This window comes from Pantherophis guttatus, chromosome 4 (assembly GCF_059756535.1).
Source record: "Pantherophis guttatus breed Tessera chromosome 4, ASM5975653v1, whole genome shotgun sequence".
In the NCBI taxonomy this organism is placed as follows: domain Eukaryota; kingdom Metazoa; phylum Chordata; class Lepidosauria; order Squamata; family Colubridae; genus Pantherophis; species Pantherophis guttatus.
The window spans coordinates 143125510-143150611 of record NC_142066.1 but is presented as its reverse complement, the minus strand read 5'-3'; the positions used below and the strand labels follow the sequence as shown (position 1 = coordinate 143150611).

General features: G+C 37.2%; 1 long non-coding RNA gene across 1 annotated transcript; it reads right to left on the bottom strand.

Annotated features, from left to right (window-relative positions):
* Positions 1–609: 609 nt before the first annotated feature.
* LOC117654984 (uncharacterized) lies at positions 610–14484 on the bottom strand. The gene is made up of 4 exons (XR_015734114.1): positions 12015–14484; positions 10298–10413; positions 5886–5973; positions 610–922 (listed from the first exon to the last, which is right to left on the bottom strand). It is a non-coding gene; the product is annotated as an uncharacterized LOC117654984 (long non-coding RNA).
* Positions 14485–25102: the final 10618 nt, after the last annotated feature.

The following is a 25102-nucleotide window of genomic DNA, read 5'->3' as shown; positions in this document are numbered from 1 at the left end:
TCACACCATCATATGTTCCCAAGTGTCGTCCAGGCAAGATAAAATGTCCTTTGTATTAAATGTGGTTCATAGCTGGCACTCGCTAATAATGCCATGTGTATGACACCTTAATTTAAAGGTTAGTAGTCAGAACTGTTGCCTTGGGTTCTGTCCTCTTTTTATAAAAATTAATCACTACATTTAAGTCCCGTTTCCTGCAATCCTGATAAAGCTTAAGTGTTAGCACAGTCATTAGCAACTAAAGGGGAATATTTGGACAAAATCCTGCCAGTTTGCATGATTAAGCAACAGTATTGATACCTAATAATGCCATTCATAATCTTCATACAAGATAATATTTACAGGGCCATATAATTTTTTTTTATGACTGATTTGGGATTTCCAACCACTGGGAGTCGGTTTTTAACTTGTTTTTCTTTGTCCTCCAGCAAATGTTTTAAACTGCTTTCTTGGGCGACTTAGAGGCATTCATTTCTCATGATCGTTTCAGTAAGAAGGTGTGAACTTTTAACCTCCCACCTCCCTGCGTAGGGCCTTATTCATAAAACACAACACAACACATACACACACATGCCAATGTAATACATAGTTTGGTCTATATGGCCAAGAGCAATTACATTTTATTCCCTACTCAGGAGAACAACTTGTCAAGTCTGAAGGAAAAAAAAACAAAACAAAAGCCAAACACCCTGCAGGCAATTAGGGCTGACTTACTGAAGAAATACTGTCTTTCAGGAATAATAAAAAAAAAAATCTAGTTGTTTCTGTATTCCAGAATCCATGTGAATATACAAAAGTGACATTTCAGTTCTTCAAACCTCTCAGCTCCCTGCTGCATGGTGATGGGGCCGATGTACAAGAACTGCTTATCACCTCTCAAGCTGAAATACAAAACTTTTTCCACCGAAATGGTAGGTATTTTCTGCAACAGGAGAGGAGGAAAGAAAGATTTCTGAGAAAGAACAAAATCCTGAGAAAAATTAAAAGTTTCACCTGGTTTCATGAGAAAGTGCAAAATGTTTTTTGGCCCATTTGTCGTGCATTTTTATAACTGCAACTTATACAGGGCAAACTCTGAGGTTTTTTTTTTTTTTTTAATGCCTTGTATTTAATATAGACCTCGTAGAATATAAGCCAGAGCACTGGCAGCTCCAGAGGGGCTGAGACCAGGAATTACCTTCAAGAGGGCCAGTGGACCGGAGAATACACTGATGACAACCGTGAACCTACAAATTCATTTTATAAATGATGAGCCAAATTTTGTAAGCTATTCAAATCTCTCTTATTAATAGCAATATTTACTTACTGATTAATATGTATCAAATCACCAGTGAAGAAACTGCTCTTCAATTATGGCCAGGAGATTAACCAATAGCCCTCCAACCTTCTTAATAATAACTTTCTTGGATTACACCAGGCACATTTTTAAACATTGATCTTAGCCTTCCAAATTTAAACAGAATTAAAATGCCCTTGTAATCTGTTAGATATACATGCATGTTCAAATATCCTGTGGAGCTTTAAAGAAATATGAGCTTAACTTTTTGCCAGCTGAATAAAGATTGTCATATATTTAAGCTCGATATTGCAGAAATTCCACATAGTAGGATCTCTGGAATTTTTACTGTTTTAAGATTGAAAAAAAAGGGAAGGTTGTGCACGAAAACATATCTAAAAAAGAAATTTACTGATAATCATAGGATAGTATCTTACATATGATGTATGCAGACAAGCTCATGCCTTATAAAGTATCTATCCATAGCATATTAGAATATCTACCACTGATCTCAGGTCTATCATTTGATTTTACAAACTAGAAGCAATTCAACACCCCATTTCTGAATCTTAAAAGGACATTTAGATTGCTTTTGCAATTAGTATTTGTTTCCCAAAATCCAAGTGCATTTTTAAGATTGCCACTCTGTTTCACACATTCCCAACCCAGCAGTAATGCAACCAGTAAAAGTGAGTGTGACTGTGTTTAACTATACTTAGAAAGCAAAGAGGAAATTGCCCTTATCTAGATTTCAAAATCTCCCAGCTGGGTGTGAGGAAGGTTCAAGGTTCTCTTGTGTTTCCCCTTCTGACAGCTATCAGAGTTGATTGAGCTACTGGGTGAAAGAATGACTTATGACTTAATGCAAACAACTTGAAAAGCTAAAGGCACAGAATAGCTTCATAAATCAAGATAAGGTTCTGCTGAGAGCTGCCACAGCCAATGTTCATTGAAGTGGAATTTCTGATGAATAGAGGCCTTAACAATGGGTACCCTGTGTTGATAATATTTAATATCACAATATATTTCACTTTTATTAGGTGTTATTTTTAGAAGATTTTGTCAACATGCATACACACATGGTATATACATATCATCCAAAGCAGTGTTTTAGTTGAGAGCAGGTCTGGAATATGAAAATCATATGACATGTTAGCTGAAATTATTTTATAACTCTTCCATAGTCAGATCATCTCCTTTGCTTTCAGTGGCTGCTGGATTGACTGTCTGTATTAATAAGAATGACTGAATCTCACATGAACTGTGGGATCATCTAAAAACCTTTCATCTCGGAGAGCTTTTATGAGTAGAATCATCATTGCTCAATGATAACTTTTAGCCTAACTAATACCAATAATCTCAAAAAAGCAGAAGAGCTGTATCTGGAGAGCCTTTTCCCTCTCTCTCTCTCTCTCTCTCTCTCTTTTTGCACCATCAGAAAAGGCAAAGTTGTTAACTTGATTGTTTCTTTTTTAAAGCAGATTCCCGATGTGTTTTTCATATAGAATTAGTCAATAAATTAAGGATGGGAAATCTGCAACTCCAATGTCCCATCTTATGATTGCACATTTGCAAATATGGTAATACACTTGGTTGAAAATCGATAGAGAGTTTGGTTCCAAATTCCAGTTTGGTTTAGTGTTAATGCTCCAAGCTAGAAACCAGGTGACTGGAAGTTCTAGTCCTGCTTTAGGCATGAAGGCTAGCCTAAGGGTTAGTCACACATTCTCAGCCCATGAGTTTAGGCTTGGACAATAAACTGCCAGTCAGTCAATTCCTGTCATAACCAATGAATCAACTTGTAGGAAGTTAGCACCCATCCCTCTCCTAGGAAAATGAGATAGTTTAGGAAATATTAAAAGGCAGAATATTTCCCCTAAACGGGAAGCAGAAACTCAGCCCCCCACCTTTGTTAATGGGCCATTAAAATCTGAGCCAGTCCATTCTACATAACAAAGATCTACCTCCTTCAGGCAGAGCCATTTAACCGCCCTTCACTGCATCAGCCAACAAGATTCAACCAAACTTAGCACACAGACAACCTACAAAGCTAGCCATGACCTCTGACAGCAACCGATAAGGATACTCTTCCTGTGCCCCAGGAAGTTCAAAGCCAGAGATGGTATAAAACCCAGGGACTCTCAGCATCTCTTCCCATTTTTTGCCCAAGATCTCCAAGGCATGTGATCCTGTTCATCAATAAACCTTCTTTCCAAGCAACTTCCATGAATCCAGTTGGTTTTCCCCATTTGGAACTGAACCCAGAAGGATATTTCTTCCAACAAACTCAAAGAATCATATCAATCATTGGTTGATTTTTAAAAAAGTAGACCCTACATCTGTGGGAAATATGCCAAGAAGACCAAAAAATTGTCAACAATCAATAGCATTGCATTGATATGACAAATACATCATAGCTCTAACATAACCTTTCAGACTGATTAAATACAATTAAAATTGCTTGTAATATAGCCCTCTTCTATCTTCTTGTACCAGGAGGGTCAGTGCATACTATTTCTAACACAAGAAGAGTTTTCTTGAGGTGAGATGCCTATTTTACCATGTAGTCAGGAAGATAACTCTCCTTTTCTCCTAGGAAGACAAAAAAAAAAAATCTTTATCCTGAAAATATTCAAGCCAGCACTTAAAGATGGAGTTTTGACCCTCTTAACAAAATCACAATTGCCAGGAAGTTAAATCAATCCAAGAAATTAAGGAGCAGGCTTTTGCTTCAGGAAATACGTTTGTCTCTTGGGAATGGATAAAACAATTCAGCTAAAAATATCAATTGTGCTTTATTTGATTGTGAGTATTTAAGACTGATTTATTGTCTCTAATACACTTATGGTATTGCTCTGATATTTTTATTCTGTCTGGTAAGTTATTGTACCTTTGCAGTGTTTAATTTTTTATTAGTTTATCAAAATATAATATACAAAGAAAAATGAAAATTAAAGGAAAGTAGGGGAGGAAAATAAAGGTGTAAAGGAAAAGGGACAAAAGAAAGAAAACTCTTTTTAGCCCAATAGAATAATGTTATTACATATACTTCAACTTTTTACATTTATATGCTAGCAACTTTGTATAACAACAAACCTTGTTGATTAGATAATCAGCAAAACCCAAAGTCACAGTTTCATTTTTTTTACATATCAAGCTCAAAGTCCAGAAGCTGTTTCCAAATAGCTAAATTAATTGCTTTAATTAAAGAAAATAATACAGCTAACTTTGTTTCTACTTGTCGTACCGTTGCAGCAGTTATGGAACTTGGAAGAAGAGTTCCTTATGTTATTTAAAAATCCTCATCAACTAGACATCTTCTCCTAGTCTGAGACTAGTCAAGACGGTATGTATGTATGTATGTATGTATGCATGCATGTATGTATGTATGTATGTATTTATTTATTTATTTATTTATTTATTTAATTTTCAAATTTATATGCCACCTTCTCCCATAGGACTCGGGGCGGCTCACAAAATAAAAACAACACAACAATCCAAATACTAAAATTAGTCAATTTAAAATCCCCAGACACTTAAAAACCCCACGGCAGATCAGGGAATTTGCTGAAAAACCCATGTCTTCAGCTTGGTGCGGAAAGTGCGGAGGTCAGGGGCTGTCCGGAGCTTGGTGGGTAACCCATTCCAGAGGGTCGGTGCGACCACAGAGAACGCCCTCATCCTGGGGGCCGCCGGCCAACATTGTCTGGCCGACGGCATCCTGAGGAGGACAATCCTATGTAAGCGCACTGGGTGGTGGGAGGCCGGTAGGAGGTAGTCCTGCAAGTACCCCATAAGGGTTTGACTGAAGTGCTGCCTGTTTTGTGTGTGTGTGTGTTGAACCAACCTGACCATTATTTTGATTTTCATGGCCACTACTGTGCTTTGTTTATTTATTTGAATTTATTAGCCGCCAATTCCAATGAATTCATTTGTTTTATATCCTGCCTTTATTTCTTTATAAATAATTCAAAGGGACAAACATACATAATACTCCTTCCTCCTCCTATTTTCCCTACTACAACAACCCTGTGAGGTGAGTTGGACTGAGAGAAACTGACAGCCCCAAAGTCACCCAGCAGGCTTCCATGGCTACAGCAAGACTAGAACTCTTCTGATTTATGGCAGTTTAGCATTCCTTTTTTATTTTTTCCACTACCAAATATTTTATTTGTGATTATTTAAGTAAGACAAGAAAGGCTAATATTCTCTCAAGAGCTTTTTTTTTTTTAAGAAAAGACATTTTATATAATGCTTGTGAGATTGAGCTATTCCCAAAGGAAGGAAGACAGTAGTCCTGCAACTCATGTTATAAACCTAGGAGATGGTTCTTATATTTTTAAATGTTTATGTTATTGGCTAATAATGAATAAAGTTTGAGGAACTCCTATTTAACTCACTATTTATCTCACTAATTTTCTGGAGTTAAGGAGGAAGCAAAGTTGGGCTGATCCTACCAGGACAGGAAAATGGAACCAAAGAACTTCTGGGAGAGCAATAGCAATAGCACTTAGATTTATATACCGCTTCACAGTGCTTTACAGCCCTCTCTAAGTGGTTTACAGAGTCAGCATATGGCCCCCAACAATCTGGGTTTTCATTTACTGACCTTGGAAGGATGGAAGGCTGAGTCAACCTTGAGCCAGTGAGATTTGAGAGGACAGTTGAGACCTTCCCTTTTTTACCTGCAAGTAGCCCTGTCACGACAAAAATAAAGGGATACCGGTGAATTCAAGTACTACAAAATTCAAGGAAACAGGGAGAATGAAGATGATATGACCTTGAGCACTTCTGTTATTGTTCTGTACTCTGGTCCTTTGCTAAATGCTCTCCATAATTAGTAAAAAGTTGCTCACTTTTGTTAGAAATTCTACTAGTCTTTTCTTCATTTCTTATTTGCTTTTTTTTACTGGGATTCCCACTTATCCTCCTGAAATAAACAGTTAGTAAACATCATTTCTACCCCTGAACTGAGTCAGTTTTCCTGATTAGCCCTGTCACTCATACTGAACTGAGTGAATATGAATCAATTCTATCTGATTCTGATAGACAAGTGGATTCACCACATTGAACCAAACCAGTCAATTTATAAGTGTCAGGTGTTTTCACAGGATGCTGAGGTGCTTGGGACCAACAACAGCCAATTTCCACTGTATTTCCTGGAGAATCAGGGCAAATATGCAATGCTGGCAAATTCTCTAGAAAGCAAAACCTGATAATGTTGCCAACAGGTGACTGAAAGCAATGCCTTCTAAACTGTTGTTTTCTAAGAAAACACAAGGAGTTTCAAGAAGTCAACTTATGTGTGCAAAAATTCTTCATCATACATTACAAATGCTTACAAGTTATTTTCATGTAGCGGTGAGTGTTGCTAACAGGAAATAAAGGTTTCCATGATTACTACTATAAAAGATTGCTGGGTCAGACTATTTGTCTATCTAACCCAGGATTACAGAGTTTATTCTCAATTTTGGCAGCTATATCTCCATCACTTGCAATGTGATCTTTTTAATTGGGGATACAAGGTTTGGAACTAGGACTTCCTTTATGCAGAATGTACATTTCACCACTGAACTATATAGCATATCATGTTGTTTGAAGCTAAAAAGAGCCCTTATAGATCAGACCAAAGGATCATCTCCAGGAATTGTTTTCCACAACATGCTGGACTAGGGTACTCCAGGGTAACCAGATGTTTTTGATTACAAGTCCCATCATCATTCACCGTGTGGCTATGGCTGGCAAAAGTTAGAGTTGAAAACATCTTGAGTGATCCAAATTAGAGGAAGTTGGACTGTCAGAAAGTGGTTTTTCAGAATCTTAGACAAGATCTTTCCAAGTTGAACTCTAAGCCTTTTGCATACCAAGCATTCTAGTACTGATTTACAGGTTCTCTATGATTCACAAAAGAAAACACACCCATGTCACTCACATTGCGTACAAAGGAAAAGTGAGAATCTCCAACCATTATACTTTACCCCATTTGCACATGCAGACACATACACAAACACATATAATTTCATCAGGATCCATAGTGAGGATCCATAGTGAGATCCATTAACTCCATAGTGAGACTCTCCATCATGGAACTCTGCTCCGAATCAAAAACGCTTTTCCAAATTTTGAGCATAAAAAACTTTTTCTTGGTTCAAGTTATATCTTCCAAATCACTTTCAATGGATCAAGTCCATTCAATTTCAGATTAAGCCAACTGTGGTTGTTGTCATGAATCATTTTGTCTTGTCCTTTAAACAACAGTGGAAACTTTTCCAAAACCAACACTGAATTCCAGCATCCAGCATTAATGCTTTGCAGGGTATATTGGATCCTTTCCTTTAGAGGAGGTTATTTTCTGAAGATATTTTTCAACCTCAAATTGTTCCCTGCAGACCAGTCCTGATCAGCTGAGTGGTCCTGTAATGGAGTTCAAATGTAAGAATTGAACTACCCAGTCTCCTGGCAGCTGTCTCAAAAATTGCTAACACAAATGGGCAAATTTTCCATCTTATTAAAGTAACTCTCCCTCTCATGGGTATATCTTCTCTTCCTTGAGTTCTTTTTTTGCTTTCCATTTGTGGGAAGCAGAATTAAATCCAGCAATCTGAGAGATTCCTTTCAGGAGATTGTATAATTCCCACCTGACTTTCCCAGGCTAGAATTCCTTGCTTTTGGCTTCCCAGCTGTTTCACTACTCCTTTCCCCAACTTTTCAGATCTTTCACATCAGTCATCTGGGAGACCATTTGGACTATACCTATCAGATATCCATGGAGTTCATTCTGAAATAGAACGTTTGCTGTTCTCTTGCAGTCCATTAGAGCAAAAGGCAGCCCAAAGCAGTGTGCGTAGTTTTCAAGTTTTAGAGGTAGGCTTTTATGCTAGTTCAGGAGCTTTTTGTTCCATAGCCAGTTCACACACCTGAATTTGTCTTTTTTTCCCCCCAGTTTCTACCCATCCAGTTTAATCCAACAGCTATGTGGCAGATCCCATCAGTTAAAGAGTGTTGACTTGTGGGAACTAGAAGAGGGGCGTTTTCTGCTGTAGCCACTGCTTTATGGAATATTCTCCCATCAGAGATTAGAATTAAATTAGAATTAGAACCCCAATGTGCTGAGCACATTGTAAGCCGCCCTGAGTCTCCGGAGAAGGGCGGCATATAAATCAAATTTTTAAAAAAACAAAACACTCTGTTTTGCCTTTCACAAAACTTTGGTCTGGTTATGTACTCAGGCCTGAGGCTCAGAATGTTTAAGGGCCCTGTTACTTGGCTTTACTATTAGTTGACTAATTATCACAGCCACTATTTGTACTTATTTATTTTGTGGATACTTTTACTGTTTTTTGCTTTAATTGTTTTATAATTTTAGAGCTGTAAACTGTCCAAAGTCACTGGGTTGAGTTGGGCGGCTATAGAAATTGAATCAGTCAGTCAATGAATAAATAAAATTTAACAAAGTTGAGCAACTTTGTTGTTGAATTATGTTGAACTTTTCCTCACTGAGTTCTAAGGCAGGCCAGTCTGTGTAACCACCTATTCACAACTAATGCCAGTTGAGCTTTGTGGAATTTAAATATACTTGGGGGAGGTCAACTGCACTTGTAATATCTTGCTGTCTTATAGATATTTATTTCAAAGAAGTTCCATAAAATTTATTTCTGAATATAAATGTATAGGTTACATACATAAAGATTTGTAGAAGTTTGATCTTTCCATAATAATGAAACCATTTTTACATTATTGGAATTTGTTTTACCAAGATGTTTCTCTAAAGTATAAAGCTGTTAAAATCTTCTCTCCCACATAGATGTAACTTATGTTATAGGTAGGTCCTCCACTTATGATCACAACTGAGCCCAAAATTTCTGTTGCTAAGTGAGACATTTGTTAGGTGACTTTTGCCCCATTTAATGATCTTTATCTCCACAATTGTTAAGTGAATCACTGAAGTTGATAAGTTAGTAACAAGGTTGTTAAGTGAATCTGGCTTCCCCATTAATTTTGTTTGTCAGAAGATCGCAAAAGGTGATCACATGATCCCAGGACTCTGCAACCGTCATAAATATGAGTCAGTTGCCAAGTGTCTTAACTGACCATGGGGATGCTGCAGTAGTTGTAAATCACTTTTTTCAGTGCTGTTCTAACTTTGAACATTTACTAAATGAACTGTTGTAAATCGAGGACTACCTATATCTATTTCATAATCTTCCTTCCTTCGTCTCTCCCTCTATCTCTCCCTCCCGATATTTAGATCAAAAAGAAATTAATTAAAAAGTTTCTAAATAAATGTTGGTGAAGAAAGTATAGTCTTCATTCCTGCTTCTCCAACTTGGAGCTTACCTTGGCCAATGAAAACACAGTTTTCACCAGTTTCACTAGGAGCCAAATATTAAAGATCCCAAAAGCTGAAGGAGGAAGGAGTTACATGTGCTTTGGGGAGATCTGGCTTTGTCTGTGTGCCCAGGTATGCATACATTTCAATGCCTACCCACTCAAGCCGTAAGGGATGGTGCCATACCATCTGAGTAAGAATACTTGTTTCAATATTCAGTGGCCTTATTCTCAGAAGCCCAAAGTAAAACTGAACCTCCTGAAGTCTGAGAGGGATGTTTCTCAAATTGACTCTTCCACATTTTGCAAACTTGGAAGGCAAACTTCCAGAACTGTGCTAACATAAAGCTGATATTGCCATGACAGAGCCGGGGGCAGACTGACTAGAGAGAAGATGTGAACTGACTTTTTAATGTTCTTGTGGGTTTGAAATTAGAGATAGTATAGGAGGGGGGCAAAAAGCTTGCAGCTGGAGCACGTTGACTCTCTGTAGGAGGTCAGAATGAAAAAAAAATTAAAAAGAGAAGCTCATAGAGCAAAAGGCAAAGGCTTTGCTAGAAACAGCAGCCCTGCTTCTGTTAACTCTCACCCTCCCGCCTTGAATAATAATTGTCTGGCTCGGAAAACAGAAGTATTGATAAAATAGACGGCAAAAGAACAGGAATATAGGAATAGACAGCCTTTCACTCATACCTGTTCTACTTGAGGAGCATAATTTGAGATTCTAGGTTACCATAGGCTTTAGGTCTACTGGAGGTTCAACAGAAGTTGCTATGAAGTCATCCCCTTAACATAACAGAATGAGTGAACTGTGAAATAGATCAAAAGTCATCATATAAGTAATATGTAGTCATAAAATGAAGTTTTAATTTAATTCAATTAAATTGTATTTAGTTTTGGTTGGATACCAGCTGATCCTGAAGTTTGCTGACCTTCTAGGAAAGGAGTCTCCAAATTTGGCAACTTGTGAACTTCAGCTCCCAGAATTCCCCAGCCAGCATGGCTGACTAAGGAATTCTGGGAGTTGAAGTCCACAAATCTTAAAGTTGCCAAGTTGGGAGACCTCTGTTAGAATATAGCCAAAATGTGCGTCCAAAGTGACGAATGCTATTCTTACTTAAGGAATGCCTTAAGTCGCGTGGGTATGATTTAAGGATTGTAGTGCAATAAATTTCTTCTATATCTAATTAAAAAGCAGTGTTTGAAGGCCTCAACTGACCCAAGCCATGGTGGGCTGGAGAAGAAACTAGTTTTAGGCAATCTGGCAAATGGAAGATTATGACTTGACATATAAAAATAAATGTAAGGAACATTAATTAACTAATGAAATAAAGATAGATATATCATGTGGTGACGAAACTTAGAGGGGAGGAAAAAAAGCCTCAGTGACAGTAACCTGAACTGTGGAATAGAGTTGAAGCGTGCAATGCAATGAAGGTATAACTTTAAAAGTACTAGTGTATATTTCAGAAAGTACAAACTTACGTTGTTTGTGTTGTGGAAGGCATATTAATGAAAATATCAGTGGAATTTTATGCACCAGTTGATGGTGAAAATATATGCCACTTTTAGATTGGATACTTTATTCTGCTATGTGGCATAGTAGAAGTGTGGGCACAAGATGGAAAAATGCTTAAAAAGTTATTAAGCCATTCAGAGATCCAAGAATGAATGGAAATAGTCACTATTTGGTTTTTAACTGCTTGTTTGAGAATGCGGTTGAAACACAAATCCGTTCATGCTCACAGATGGAAAAAATGAATCAAAAGACGTAACAGATTTAATTGTTCGTAATGAAAGGGTTAAAAAAACATGCATTCCTTCAGTAGCCTGGTCTTAAGTTGTTTAGAGCTTAGATCAAAAGCAGTGCCAACAAGCAGTGTAGATGGCAAATCATTGGTATAATATCTTCATGCTTGCCATTCCCAGTAAACAGTCCAGTTATTCTATTTGTCCCAGCTTATATTTCAGGGTCATTTTCAAAGAGAGCTCTTTGAATAGCACCCTTGGCATCTGGTAGACTTCTTATCCCTCCTTACTATTTTTTAATTTCATTTAAAATGGCCAAATTACATGTCTCTGAGCTTCACCCTTCTGTAAAATGGGCACAAAGTGACAAAATGCTGGTTTTTAATTTGGAATATTAAAGCCTACCTTTTGTAACTTAAGTGTTTTGTGAAAGGTGTGTGTGTGTGTGTGTGTGTGTGTCACCAGGCTGTTTGCTGAGAATGACTGTTTTTACGTCTTGCCACGTTCATCATGGCATGTAACAACTGAATAGAAATCATCATTTTGTTGGTGAGAACGCCCATTAGCCTCAGTAGTGGGATGAAATGTGTACTCTACCCAAATATTGATTTTTCTCTTAAATAACAACAGCAAAAAAAAAAAAAAAGTAAGAATGCCATACCTGGATATGTGTCCACATACATAGTTCTAGATAGTGGATTCCAGAGAGCATAGACTCCAGTCACCACTATTCAAATAAAATGTCACCATACTTTCTTTCATAAGCAACCTCAACTTTTCCTTCAGCCTGAAAAATATATTGAACCAACTCTACAGTGAACTGAAGCACTTGGATAAGGGTAATTAACTTCAGATAAGCTTCATTATACACAAATGTTTTGAGACAATTATTTTTATAATCAGCAAGATTTGTCTTTCCTAGTAGAAAGCCAACAGTAATTTTGTGCAACCAAATTTGGATTTTGTTTGCTACTGATGACATCCCAGATTAAGAGCACTAAGCAGAAGCATATGCCTTGTTTCAACTTGGAGCAAATGTTAGTCACCAGTTAATCATACACAACCAATATTGGACTCATTTTTACATATTTGGGAGTTAAAACATCAGAAAATTCATGTTATCTTAAATCTCTACTGGAATGATTTTGGGGATGACTTCAACAAAGATACTGTTGGTACTTACTTATTTGGACCACCCAGCTGTATCTTTCACACTATTAAAAGTTTAATTCCTGCCTCCTATATTTATGACAGAATGACAGCTAAGCATGCAAAACCATGGCAAAGTTGTACTCCATACCAGGGTGGTCTAATTTCCTAAACCACATTGACTAGTCATGATTGTTTTGGGGCACGCTTCTTAAATAGTTTCACTTATTATTTGGATGCTGGGGTAGGCAGTATATTTATCATATTTGTAGAAGGAATTGCAAGCTCATCGTGACAAGGAACAATATACTTCAGCTATTTTTTCCATGCTTTGCACATTGATATCTAAATATAAATTGCAGGAGATCCTAAGAGACACAGTAGGTGGAGCAATGATGAAAAACAATATAGGATCAGAACATACTCATGAGAATAAGTAGGATTTAAGGGATTTTTATGGTGGTTGTGTTTCTCTTTTTTTTAAAACACATTTTTATTTTGTGCTACAGTCAGCTGCTGATTTTTGGCAATCGTAATTGGAGCAGGGTCCAGAAACCACCAAAACAAAAACCATTTAGAGCTTCCATTATGCCCTTGGCTTCAGGTTATGCAACTCTGTTTTATTTAAACCAGTTTTACAAAATCTAAACTGTTCTATGCCAAAAGGTTTTTTTTTTCCTCTGGGCTCCAACTGAAATGATGTCTTAAGTTAATTTAGGCTGAAATCCTAAACACACTTAGGAAATAAATTGCATTGGATAACATCAGAGTGATTCCTGAGAAAGTAAGTTTAGATTGTGCTCTAAATTGAGTAAACTACACCAAGCTAAAACAAGCAAACAATAAGCAGAATTCTTAGGAGACCTGATCCCATATGTAAATGTTTTGAATGATCCATACACAGCGTCCATATTTTAAGGAAGACCTTCCAACTTTCCACTTTTCAAGGAAACTACATTGCAGGTTCTATCATTATTAGCCAACTTACAAGATAATTAGAAATAATTAACATTGTAGACCAACAAAACTGGAGATGCCAAATTAAGGAAAAATACGCCCTATATACATACATACAATAAGTCTACATACCTTGAATTCCTTAATATCTACCTGTTATCCATCCATCTATCTATCTCAATATCTTTACAACCTGACAATTTAGGCCACATATTCAATATTTTTGGATAGTCAAAATGGGGTACAGTATATTAGCTCTATTTGAATTGAAAATATTGACAGCTAATGACGAACTTTATTTTAATAGAACCTGATGCGCAAGATTGTGATTTAAGGATAACAGATTGTGCCAATATTACCTATTGGCAGATACCTATTGGTACGATTTTGAGCACAAAATTATAATACATTATTAAACCAATATTAAGCCAAGGGGCGACACTGAGTTTAGAACTGCCACAGGTGAGTCTTAAAAGAATAAAAGATTTAAAAGCTTTAATTATTTGTGTACCATATCAGCAACATTAAAATGGGGGAGGAAGGATTTAAATTTTAAAAACTCTTTAAGAGCTCAACTTTCATCATCCACATTCAAGAGATCAAGAGAGTACCCCTCATCTCTTCACTTCTGTCGATAAGATAATCAGGCCCAAATTTTCTAACCTTTTAATATCAAGAAGTACCATCCAGCTCAAAGGGAATTTTTTAATATGGAAGCTTTCCTTTTCTGTCAGTCTTTTATTTCAAAAATACTGAATTTCTCAAGATTTTTTTTCAGTCCAGAATCAGATAACTGATTCAGCAGGACTCATTAACTTCTTTATATACACAATAATACATGCAGTAAATTTACAATACCAAGAGCAGATTTCTTCCAACAGCAGTTACAAGCAAAACACAAGCAGAGTACAGCAGGCAGAAAACCTTGCAGCTTCAGAGCTCAGAGCTTAACACAGAGCCATGCCAGTTTTCCAGTTTTCCAGTTTCAGTTTCAATTCACCAATCAGCTCCCATTTGGCTAACTTAGTTGCTATGCCTATTCATTGGCTGACCTTGTTACCATGTCTCCATTCAGTCCCCATTGGCTGATCTATTCCAGTCTATGAATATTCATATTCTGACATAGCTTTCTAAATCGTACAGTAGATTCTTGAATTTGTAGAATATCAAAATGATGAGGGAGGCTATTTGAAAGTTGAGTCCATGAGTAAATGATATGTGGTAGTAATGACCTTGGGAAATCAGGGGAAGAACTACAGCCGCAGGAACCATCAGATAAGAGACATCTTAGCCTCCAGAAGGAATGACAGGACAATTGTCTCAGAAGAGACCCTTCTTAGTTTTATTTTGTTTTAAAGGCAAGGGGAGAAAAATGTGTTTTCAGACTTGCAAGATTCAATTAATTACAGTAAAATAAAATTAGTTCATCTCTGCAGAGCTCATGCCTGGACTATCTCACATATCACGGTACCGCAAAGTTAGAGAACTCCAGTCTTACTGCTCTGTCATGACTCACTATGGTTTATTTAAAATATTTGTTAAAATATCACATTGTTAAAAAAAAAAAACACATTGGTACATCCTACTTATTCTGATTGATTTATCATGTGCAAATAAGTAGTTGTTGTTGCCTAGTGGCCACATTGATAAATTTTCTCTTTCGGTGCCTAACTGGTCCTTCGGGTTTTCCAATGGTGCCACTGTTACTGAGTTCATCCATTTTACTGATGGTCATCCTTTTCTCTTTCTTTCTACCTTTCCCAGTATTAGAGCCTTCTCCAGAGCCCTCACTGTTACCTACCTCAATATTTCTCCTTTTGAAAGGCTGGCATAATTAATTATCAAGGTTATGATTTAATCTAAGGAAGTCCTGGGTTGAGACGGCAGCTGTTAAGACCCAGTGCCAGAGGATAGCATGTTGTCACAAAGCCACAGATGGTATCTTCATACCAATCCTAAAATCTGTGTCAGCGCCTGAACAGGGCAAATGTTTACATTCCAGATATAAGCTTCAGGACCAAAAGGAAAGGAAAATGTAACCTAATCCGACTTGCACTGAGCAAGGTCTAACTTTAACAGAAAGATGTAAGGCTTGTTTGCATTACTATAGCAAAAATAAAAACCAAATAAAGTTTTTCATTGTAGGAGTGAATAAAAAGCCAATACTCTCTTAATATCTCACAAAAAAATTTGCTACTCCTCAGTCTGATATATCATGCTGGGATAATTTTCTTTCTAGAATTATGCTCATCCAAATGAGTTTTTAACCGTTGTTTCATTTAATTTTGTGCAAATTAACTATCAATCTTGGCACACATGGCTATCACTAGATCTAATCCATTTAGCATTCAAAAAATGGATTGAATATTGGCTAATAGATAGATATTTCAAGAGAAGTTAAACTTCTTCCATGTCTGCCTATAACCAAGTTTTACTGGAACAAACTGACCTATTCCTTCATCTATTTGTGCTATTGTTCCTACCGTCAAATAACTGGATAAGTAATACAGGATTGGAATCAATCTCTAGGCTTCGTTTTTCCTTAAATTCTAAATTTAATGTAGAACCAAATAGCCTTATATATTTCATAAGTATAATCCAAGTGAATGAATTGTTCTTTAGCTTGGAAAAATGAGAATGTCTTCTTTTTTTTAAATGAACTTTGCATACATTTGGGAATATAAGCTTGATCACTCTGATGCAAAAGAGAAGAATGGGGAAAACGCTTCACTCCAGCTGTTACCAACAGTCTTGGCAGAGAAAAATCTTCTCTAATCCGTCTGTTGCAGAGTGGAAAACTCTGAGTATCAGAATGGAGCAGCCCCACATGGGATTGAATTCCCAATCGTCCCTTGTTATATCAATGTTTGGCTGAAATCTTCTCTTCAATAATGCAGCAATAGAATTTTCTCTCATGAATCATGTCATTGTTGTGGTGGTTTGACTGGATGGCCTGTGATTCTTTGTTATCCACCAAGCATTTAGGGATCCTTGCCTTCACACACAGAAATGCTGAAGTCTATATCTAAACTATGATCAATATGCAGTTTTTTAAAAAAATCATGTTTGAGATGCTTACAAAAAAACTCTATAAAGAAATGGAGAGGGATTAGTTGCAGCTCTAGGAAATGCAGAAGTGAATGTTTAAAAATTACAATGGGAAATTTCCAGTTTTAGTTTACACTCAGCACACACCAAGCTATCTTCATCTCCAGATTGGAACATGTCCACATGTCATTCAGTTCAACTAGAAAAAATATATAATTGGATATTTATTTGTTAAGTATCAGCCAACATCAAAAACTATCAGTTTTCAAAAATGGATTAGATGGTAGGCAAATAGCAATGAAAGATTCATAAACAATAAGCCAGAAATAAACTTTATCTGTATATTTTTAAAAGGTTTTAAAAAGCAGATTTTTTTCAGTGCCATTGAAAATATATAGATTATGGTCCCAAAAGAAGTGATCTTTACTTAGTCCATCTTTAATCCTTTTATTTGGTTCGATGGTCTCTGATTCTTTGTTATGCACCCAAGCATTTAGTGGTTCTTGCCTTCACACATAGAAATGCTAAAGTCCATATCTTCAATGTGTATACTCAAGATGTATATGGAACTACATTGTGAAGGAAGGAAGCAGTAGAGTATCCCAGGGAAAGTAATCAAGACGAAAAGCAACCTAGAACTAAGGAGAAATTTCCTGACAGTGAGAACAATTAATCAGTGAAACAGCTTGCCTTCAGAAGTTGTGGGTGCTCCATCACTGGAAACTTTTGAGAAGAGACTGGACAACTAATTGGTATAATCAATGGTTACCAATTGGTCTAGTGGAATGGTATAGGGTCTCCTGCATGAGCAGGAGGTTGGACTAGAAGGCATCCAAGGTCCCTTCCAACTCTGTTGTTCTGTTAATTTTAAGAGCTTCAGAAAGCTTCAGGTGTTCTGTCCTCTGTTTCTTTAGAGATATGAAATTTTCCCAATGACACTAAAAAAGTGACTTACAACCACTCTTGCACTTAACAAGTGCATCCTTGGTCACATTTGGGTCAAAATTTGGGCAGTTGGCAACCAACATGTGACAGTGGCAGCATCCTGGGGCCATGTGATCACCGTTTACAATCCTCCCAGGGGGGTTCTAACAAGCAAATTCAGTGTAAAGAGCTTGATTCACCTAACAATTGTGTGATACGCTAAATGTCTGTGGCAAAACAGGTCATAAAATTGGGTGTCTGCCAGGGGTGAAATCCAGCATGTTCCGACAGGTTCTGGAGAACCAGTAGCGGAAATTTTGAGCAGTTCAGAGAACTGGTAGCGGAAATTTTGAGTAGTTCGGAGAAATGGCAAATACCACCTCTGGCTGGCCCCAAAGTGGGGTGGGAATGGAGATTTTGCAATATTCTTCCCCCTGGAGTGGGGAGGGAATGGAGATTTTGCAGTATCCTTCCCCTGCCACGCCCACCAAGCCACACCACACCCACCAAGCCACACCCACAGAACCGATAGTAAAAAAAAATTGCATTTCACCACCAGTGTGAATCACTTAATGGCCACAGTACTTGGTGACAGAGGTTCCAGTCCCAATTGTCAATCATATGTCAAGGATTACCTGTATTCCCTTTCAAAAATATCCTTATTCAAAAATATCCATATTTTCTGAATAAAAAAAAAAACACCCATATACTACAATTTTCCTAATGGAAAAAATTACAAGTGCATGCCTATTTCCTCACCATTTAGACTTTTGTTAATAGAATCACAGAGATCTGCCTTTTGCCAATTGGACATCCATGCTACTACATAGAATTCAGAGGTATTCTTAGAAAATAAAAATGGTTAATGGCTATACCTGCCCAGAAAGAAAACAAAAGTAAACTGATGTGATAAATAATCTGTCAAATGGTCTCACCAGCTAATCAGTTTTGTAAAAGTGCACAGATTGTTTTATCATAATTCCAAATGGTCTTTCTAATCCCAAAAGAGACATTCTGATTTAGGTAACTTGAGAAACTTTTTAATATCATCCCATTCTTTTAAATTAGAACTGATTAAAATATATTTCTGGTCTCCTAGCTTTATATTGGATGGGGCAACTTACATAAAAAAACCTACATTTCTTTTTCAGTGGTATCAAAGATTGAGGGATCAGGTGAATTTCAAAGATATTAATGTATGGGCATATACACACATATATACACAACACACACAAACAAACACATTTCATGAATGTGTAGAAATGAGTGAATCAATCATACAGATATAAGATTAACAGAGTTGGAGGGGATCTTGTAGGTCATCTAGTCCAACCCCCCACCCAAGCAGACCTTACACCATTTTTGACAGATGGTACTTCAGGCTCTTCTTGAAAGTTTCCAGTAATGAATCTCCCACAACTTCTGAAGGCAAACTGTTCCATTGGTTGATTGTTCTCACTGTCAGAAAAATTCTCCTAATTTCCAGGTTGAATCACTTCTTATTCAATTTCCATCCATTATTCCTTGTCTGGCTTTCAGGTTCTTTGGAAAATAGCTTGACCCCTTCTTCTCTGTGGCAGTCCCTCAAATATTGGAACACTGCTATCATGTCTCCCCTGGTCCTTCTCTTCACTAGACTAGCCATGCCTAGTTTCTGCAACCATTGATCGTATATTTTAGCCTCCAGTCCTCTAATCATCTTGGTTGCTTATCCTTTTGCCAAGCTATTTTTCAGTTGTAAGACTTAATTCTCCAGCATTTGGGAACAACAAGACAGAAAATCAGGCAGAAAAACAAATGTCAGATAGAGACAGGCCACCCTGCATGAAAGGGCTGGAGGATAAGATGGCTAGTAGTATTATTGGGTTAAAGTAAATGTAAAAGCATCTCAATAAGTTTCCTGTGAATTGTTTCTCCTTCACAGACAACAAGATCTAACATTCTTTGGTATGACTTCTAATGTTCTTCAATAAACATATTTATCTGAAATTCTTGGATTTCTTCTAAGCTTAAAGACCGAAGCCAGATTCCAATGTTGCTTTGGGTTTTGAGAGGCAGATTCATCCAGGTAGACTACTATATATGTATATATATGGGAAAGCCTATTTCTTAGGCATTCTTAATGTGTAAATAATGTTTTATCATGATCACCAGGCATTACAGCTTTGCACGACAGACATAATCCATGCTTCAAGAATCCTTGAAGATCATCTGCAATGCTACCCAAAACAATGTGTTTTGCAACTGAGTATCTTGTATCCAAGGTAAGACACAAACAGTTAGCTCTAACTTCATAACTATAATTCCAAAGCTCTAAAAATAAATAATGACATGAGTGTATTATTTTTAGTGCAGAGATAGAAGTTTCTGGTTTTTTTTTCCCTTTGCCATTTTCCTAGTTTAAAGAAACTTCACATATGAAATATGGTTTAATGGAGAAGAACATTTTGGTGAGATGAACATGGTTCATTGCATATACCTGAATGATGCAGTGGGCAAGACGTATGGGCAGCTATCTATCCTTTAGTTGCATAATCCTATTACCAACCACCAAAAGCTTTTCTAGTTTCCCCATCCTTTCACTCAACCCCATGGGGAAAACCAAGGTCAATTACACCTATGAGTAAAAATTGATATGTAGAGAATGATAGAGAGCAATGACACTGTTAATGGAAAACTCTAGCAGCCCTACAAACAAAAACAATGTAAGCTCAAAAAATCTCTTGAGGTAAAAGATTATTCATTATTTAATTTAAAACACGTCTAACCCTATTCTCTTGCTCAGATAAATACATCCTTGTTCTGAATGTGTAATCATAATAATGAAACCCACACTATAGTCTTCTTTCTGTCCATGATTATTCATGCATAACTATTACAAATGAACCTTTACATGTGAATATTCAGAATGTTTTTTTCAGTTTGAAATAAACCAACTGAACCTGGAATATAAGTATCAGTTGGATTTATCAACACACATATGTATACACACACCAGGCAATAAGCATGTCAGAAATCAACGTTCCAAAGTGTTGAATATGGAAATGATGAAGAATTCCCATAAAGTCTCTTCATCAGATTGAATTTAACAACCTCTCCAAATTTAGCATGTGAATAAAGAAAATGTTAAATGTACCATATAATTTTTCATTTCTTGAGGGCCTGCAATACTGGATGTTTGGAAAGTTGGATTTAAAGACCAAACTGTTGAGGTGACACATCTGGCAAAGCAATAATTTGCTTTTAGTTAGCAAATTTAATTTGCTAATAGTTAAACCTAAGGGCAAGAACATCTGTAAGTAGGTCAAGGATGGCAGCCATGGACTTTAATCTAAAATGCATGAAAAAAAGGGGGTAGGATTTTAATCATGTGGCGACAGCTACTATCTTGATTCTTTGAAAAAAACACACACACACACACACACACACACACACACACACACACAAATATGATTGCCTATGAGAATTACTATGAATTAATATGATTCTGAATACAGTCCTTGACTTACAACAGTTCATTTAATCAGTGTTCGAAGTTACAACAGCCCTGAAAAAAGTAACTTATGACAATTTTTCACAGTTACAACCATCGTAGCATCCCTGTGATCATGTGATCAAAATTCAGATGTTTGGCAACTGACTCATATTTAGGATGGTTGCAGTATCTCAGGGTAATGTGATTTGCTTCTTCAACATTCTGACAAGCAAAGTCAACAGGTAAGCCAGATTCACTTAACAAATGTGTTACTAACTTAACAACTGCAGTGATTCACTTAACAACTGTAGCAAGAAAGATAGTAAATGGGGCAACATTCAATTCACAAGTGTTTTACTTTGCAACAGAAATTTTGGGCTGAATTGTGGTTTAGTCGAGGACTATGTGTACCAAGAGCCTTGGTGGTGCAGCAGACTAAAGTGCTGTTAAGTAGCATGTAGCTGCCAGCTGCCTGCAATTACTCCGAATTCAAATCTCACCAGGGTCAAGGTTGACTCAGCGTTCCATCCTTCCGAGGTAGGTAAAATGAGGACCCAGATTGTGGGGCAATAAGCTGACTTTGTATAAAAAAGAACACCGCTTGGGGGGGGGGGGCAAAAGACCTACTAAGCAGGTATATACAAAAGTATGAAGACTATTGGTTAACGCATTGTAAACCGCACTGAGTCTCTGGAGAAGGGCGGCATATAAATCGAACCAATAAATAAATAAATAAATAAATAAATAAATAAATAAATAAATAAATAAATAAATAAATAAATAAATAAATAAATATCTATTAACTATCCAGAAGACTGGATTCTTCTGCATATCTATCTAGAAGTTAAGACTCATTACATTAAAAAAAAACCCTGTTGATTGGTAAATTAAATCTGCTTCCTTTGTTATGTGATACACAGTTTTCAAAAGAAAAGCCCCCCAAATTGACAAACTAAAATTGGAACCAAAATAAAAGCTGTGATGCTTTCTTTGAAGTTATACCAGAATGTTTTGTCATTCTGTTCTGTAGGGATCTAGCGTTCAACCTTAGAATTCCCTAAACATTTCCCATTCAAATATTAGCCAGAATTGACCCTGTTTAGTTTCTGAACCCTGACAAGATTGAGTGAGTGCTGCCTCAATATCTTTGAAATCATACTTTTATGAAAAATTATTTGCTAATTATACAGATCAAGTAACGGTTGTAAAGAATTAATCATCAGAGAGAAATTAAAAAGCAAGAACGTTTACAGTAAAAGCTACTTAATGGAAAGAGAGAGAGTTTGGTTAAGGCCCCAAGCTGGATACTGTGAATACTAGTTTCACCTTGGATACAAAGCCAGCTGGGTCACCTTGGGCCTGTCACTCTCTCTCAGGTCTAAGAAGAAGGCCACAACAAACCACTTCTAAAATCTTGTCAAGAAAATTTCAGGCAGTCACCAGGAGTCAACACTGACTCGAAGGCACAAAAGCAAAGTGGGCTGAGAACATAAAATGTGCAATGAACACAATGTATAGCAATAATGAAGAAATAAAACATCCAACACATCTATCGATCGGATATTAAAACCAATAGCATCAGGAGTGATGGTTGAAAAAGATTAATCACTGGAGCAAAATCTAAAATTCTGATACTCAGTCGCAAGTACAATAAGCAGCAACACTTAGTCAGTATGGAGATGATTAAGGTACAATCATGGGCAAGCTCTGGGTAGAAATAAACATGAAGTTTATTGAGTTTATTGAGTCAAGCTAAAGACCAGTCCAATGAAATATTGTATTACCACAAAAAAAAAAAGTCGGAAAGGAAACCCAGAACAGACATAAACTCAGTGACATGTTTCACTTTGTGGCGATCTATTATCTATCGATTACTAGTAGTTAAAGTCATGCAGCCTTAAATACTGAATGCAATAATTAATTGAGGGTTCAAAATAAATTGAATTTGAAAACCTTGTTGTTTTCCCCAAACTCCAAAACACTTTCTGAATAAACTCAAAGACAGAAGTCTCTACCATCAGATATTTTGTTTCCACCTCATGAACTGATCATGTATTCGTGTTGTGTGCTGTCTTCATAAAAGGACTTCTCCTTTCATCCCATTGCTGTTAAATTTACTCAAGAGAGTTAGTAAGAGATTTTGTCAAACCCATTGAAAAGTCCAAGTAAATAATACATCTCTTCTTGATGTTCTCAAGGACTCAGCTTCTCTCCCATGTCCTTATTTTCCTTTTGTTTCTTGGTCAATGGACCAACCATATCTCTAGTTTGCCTCCTGCTTTTGTTGCATTTTGTTATTTTTTTTCTTACCAATTTAATTATTAGTAGTCTTAATTTTTAAATGGCTCCAAGATCACTGCAGATGAGGACTACAGTCAAGAAATTAAAAGACGCTTGCTCCTGGGGAGGAAAGCTATGGCAAATCTAGACAGCATACTAAAAAGCAGAGACATCACCCTGCCAACAAAAGTGCATATAGTCAAGGCTATGGTTTTCCCAGTTGCAATGTATGGCTGTGAAAGTTGGACCATAAGAAAGGCTGAGCGCCAAAGAATAGAGGCCAGTGGTGGGATTCAAGTAATTTAACAACTGGTTCTCTGCCCTAATAATTTCTTCCAACAACCAGTTAGCCAAACTCGTCAGAAAGTTAACAACTGGTTCTCCCAGTTGCTGGCTGAATCCCACCACTGATTGAGGCCTTTGAACTATGGTGCTGGAGAAGACTCCCGTGAGTCCCTTAGACTGCAAGGCAATTTCCTAGAGGAAATCAACCTTGACTGCTCTTTAGAAGGACAGATTCTGAAGATGAAACTCAAATATTTTGGCCATCTAATGAGAAGGAAGGAATCACTGGAGAAGAGCCTAATGCTGGAAAAGAAGAAAGGGATGGCAGAGAATGAGGTGGCTGGATGGAGTCACTGAAGCAGTAGGCATGAGCATAAATGGTCTCCGGGGGATGGTAGAGGACAGGAAGGCCTGGAGGAAAGTTGTCCATGGGGTCACAATGGGTCGGACATGATTTCATGACTAACAACAACAATTTTTAAACAACTTACTCCTTGAAATTTCATAGTATCTGTTCTGCCCCAGCTACGGATCCCAAAGAACACAGCAGACACAAACTCTGAATAAAACTTAGTTTATTCAAATGACTCAGTTTTAGCAAATTCTGGCTGTTAATAAGTGTTCTTAACAGCCTGCCAGAATTCCACAGGTAAGATAGTCAGAGTCTTACTGGAGTTGGCAGAAAGCCCAGAAGCAAGGTTGCAGAGACATCCCAACACGATGATTAGCGAACTAAAGTTGTTTCCTGCAGCTTGTTGCAAGCTGCGTACTTTCTTAAATAGGCTAAGGGAGTGCCAATTAGCCCCAAGCCTTACTCTCGAGGAGACCTCTTCCTGAGGAACCACTCCTGCTTTTTGGCAACTCTGCGTGCCTGTGCATTGAGAAGAGGATCCTCCTCTTCATCCTCTTCACTTAAAGGAGCCTCTGGAGGTTCTGAAGGGCCTGACTGAATCCCTGCCTCTGGCACCACATCTTCTTCAGCCTTCTCGCTGTCCGATTCGAGCTCCAGCTGCATAGGCTGCTGGCGCAGCACCACACCAGCCTCCTCATCGTCAGGATTATCAACAATCTGCGCAGGCCGCTGGCAGGCCACAACAGTATCTGGATGCATTCATTCTGAGAAAGGGTACGCATTCTTCTCTCTCAGCTCCTTTGGACAGGACCAACACATTCTAATGGAAGTTTCTTTTTCTCTAATGGTATTACTGAATTTGTTTGTTTGTTTGTTTATATGCCTCATATCTTGCCTTCAAGCAACATTAAGCAGCTTACAACAACCTAAAGATGGCATTATAAAATATTAAAACACTAAAATATAAATATTATCATTTAAATTAGCATTATTCATGCTACTGGCCTCATGGATTTAACTGAAGTTCTAGTATTGCCATTTTGAATAACCTCGCTAAAAATGTAGTACAGTAATAGTGCATAAGAAGTCCAATTATGTACTAAGCTATCCAAATATCAGAATTCCCACTATAGTTTGCTGTGCATCAAGTGACTAATACGTCTGCCAATATTTGACTTGAGACTTCTGGATTTTAACATCTTCCCAGGCTCCTCAGTAACAGAAATAAATCTCTATGGGGGGAAAAATTGAAGAAATGGACAAGCCCCTTTTTTCCCCA